The sequence below is a fragment of the Mandrillus leucophaeus genome, unplaced genomic scaffold (genome assembly GCF_000951045.1).
Source record: "Mandrillus leucophaeus isolate KB7577 unplaced genomic scaffold, Mleu.le_1.0 Scaffold543, whole genome shotgun sequence".
Lineage (NCBI taxonomy): Eukaryota > Metazoa > Chordata > Mammalia > Primates > Cercopithecidae > Mandrillus > Mandrillus leucophaeus.
Genome location: NW_012105842.1, coordinates 372,965 through 375,958, shown reverse-complemented (window position 1 = coordinate 375,958; position 2,994 = coordinate 372,965).

Here is a 2,994-nt window from a genome sequence, read left to right as displayed (position 1 = left end):
ATAGATGACTTCGTGAAACCACTTAGTAGCATTTCTTTTCAATGCCAAGAAGAAAATCTTGTACGTCTTCATGTTATAATAATATCTTAGTAACACTACAGATAAAAGAAAATGACAGGGATTATAAGAAAGGTATTTAATTTAGCCCTCTTTATAGTTCAGGGCCATGTCAAAGCAAATCATATAACTTAAAAATCTTGAGTATGCATGTGCTATATCTGTTGATATCGTGCAGAGTTCATCTCTTAGATTAAATGACTAGACTTCAATAATAGAGAAAATGAATCAAAAGTTAATACATGCTAAAATTAAATATTTAGCACATTTTATATTTCCATTTTTCTTTAAATAAGCATACAAATAAAAATGAGATTTATAAATTAGTTAGCAGGACTGCTGAATTAGAAACCACTATTTTGAATATTACACTAACACATTATAAACAGAACTTCCTTGTTCACCCTTGCAAATTCATCTACCTCTTTCTACCTACTAAATAACATTAGAAATATGAAACAGCTAAATTAACAAACTGTCTTTATAATCACCAATATAACTTTAACACTTATCAAAATTTCCAACAATTCTAAGTACATATGATATAAATACTGTTAAGACAAAGAATCTTGTTATGTTAATGTTATATTAGCTATTTCAGTCTCCTCTTGGGTAAGCATGTAAAAATGGTTAAACAATAAATTTCTATGGCAACAACTTAAATTCTAGCATATTCTTAGTTATAGCAGCAGCCACAGAAGCTACTAATTTCTCTAAGGTAATGTAACTAAACAAGATCCTTCTTTTCTCCTTTTACATTGGGCACAACTAAAATCTCTTTTACTTTAATGAACTAAAGAATGATTTAACTAGAAACAAGATATCTCAACTAATGCACATGATAACTATAGTTACATGAGCATTTGATGCAAAGACAAAACAAAGAGAAGATACTAAGTATTTTAAAATGAAAGTTACATGGTGTGACCAAATGCATTATGTATCCTATAGACTAACATATACGTGTATAAAACTGATGTATATTAATTACATAATTGTTACAGAGATATTTTATCAAAATGAATAAAACCCTGCCAGATTAAATAAAAAATGTTCTTATACATGAAATTATTGGATATCTTTTGTACATAGATTTTTAACATTAATATTATTTATTAAAATATTCTTAGAGTCAATATATAGATGATTTAGTTTCAATCATCTGAATATCTGTAATTTTGAACTCATTTAGCAGACTCATCTTTTCTCTTATGTGCTATGTCTTCTTATATACTACTCTTGGAGAACACACTGAAGTTATCGCCACTGAATGAAGGGCAAATTTCTGTTGCTGCAAGAAATACTGGAAATATAAAGGGCCACCAATACATATTTGGGTATGAACATACAAACTGAGTCCATAATTAGTTATACAGTATTTTCATAAATGCTTATTTTTTTTAAGATTGCCTTAAGAACTTGATCAGGTAAATGTATATGATTACTCACTCAAAATATAAGGTCTTTGAGTACAAGGAAAATTGAATTTAAATTCCACTCCGCTATTTACCATGTATGACCAGAGTTACTGCTGACTTTTCTTAAGCCTCAATTTTCTCATCTGTATAATGGAAATAGTATCTTACTAAACTGCCCTGTGGTTGTGGAGATTAAATAATTACATAAATCGCTGAGCACATGCGTGGCGCACAATGAATACTCCAAAACCATTGAAGCTACTATTTAAAAACACTTTTACCCCTTTAACCTTGGTTTCTATATTGTAATTTATTTTCAATGAAAATGAAGAAAAGTTCTTGTCTCTGTGCACACCTTCTATGAGAAATTCTAGTTTCCTGACCTAGATTAGTCATGTATCAGTTTCAAAATTACTAATATACCTCACTAGATATCTGTCATTAAATGTCACCTTCCACCAAAGATATTGTTTCTACACCTGTCATTTTTTCTTTTCTTTCTAAAGGTCATAACATTGTCGAATGTATGCCTCTTCTCCCCTAATTTTTCCATCACAGGTAAATCTGTTGATTGCTTACCGAGAACCCCGTTGTACTTTCTGTAAAAAGAATAAAGCCATCCTGTGAGAAATTAATAAATAGAAAACAACCCATAATATCTGTCAGAGGGGAGTAGGTTGCAGGTTTACTGTCATGAAATGCAGTCCACAAACAAAAGAATCAAGAGAGAAAATGATGAATGTCCTTAGGAATAGTCATGGTTTATAATAAAGATTTTATTAAAAAAGTGTTAAAATAAATAATACATATTCCAGAACATTACTGTTCTGGGAAATCACTTCCCTTTAGAATATGAGTTCTAGATGGCAGATCTACTTACAACTGCTCTAGGGTCTTTCAGTAGCTGATTTATAATCCTATATTTTTAAAAAATCTATAGTCTGCAGTCTCTTGACATACTTCTCAAGGGTGGATATGTGGTGGAATGCAGACTCCATCAATATGTGTGATTTTGTTTGCTTTTTGTAGCTTAACTGTTGTTTAGAAATCCCAGAGGAATATGATTGAGGCCAGAGTTACATTGGTTCAAAAAATTCGAACAGTTGAATGCTGTTTTTGTTAATTGCTGGGCCACAACCAGAAATCCGGATGATGGGAGAGAAACACTTCTTTAGGATAATGATTAATTTCCATAAAGATGAGTGCTTTAACAAATTTCAATATGCAGTTGCTGGGGCGGGGAGGGTGGGTGGCCACTAATTAGTTTTACCGTTTTCAGCAGATGTTGAATTCAAAATGCCAGCAGCATCTCAAATGCCAGTCATTAGGTCTGTCTTTCATTGAGGAGTGCTGACCAATGAAATCTCCACTCTGTTTAATGAGACCGATCTAGGCAGAGTCAATTAAATCAAATCTCTCCTAACATCCTTAATATCTGCAGTGTGGGCAGCACCAACAAAAGCAGCAGTGAGGGATTTCCAGTATTAATAAAGGGATTCACTGCTGCATTTGGAGAGGG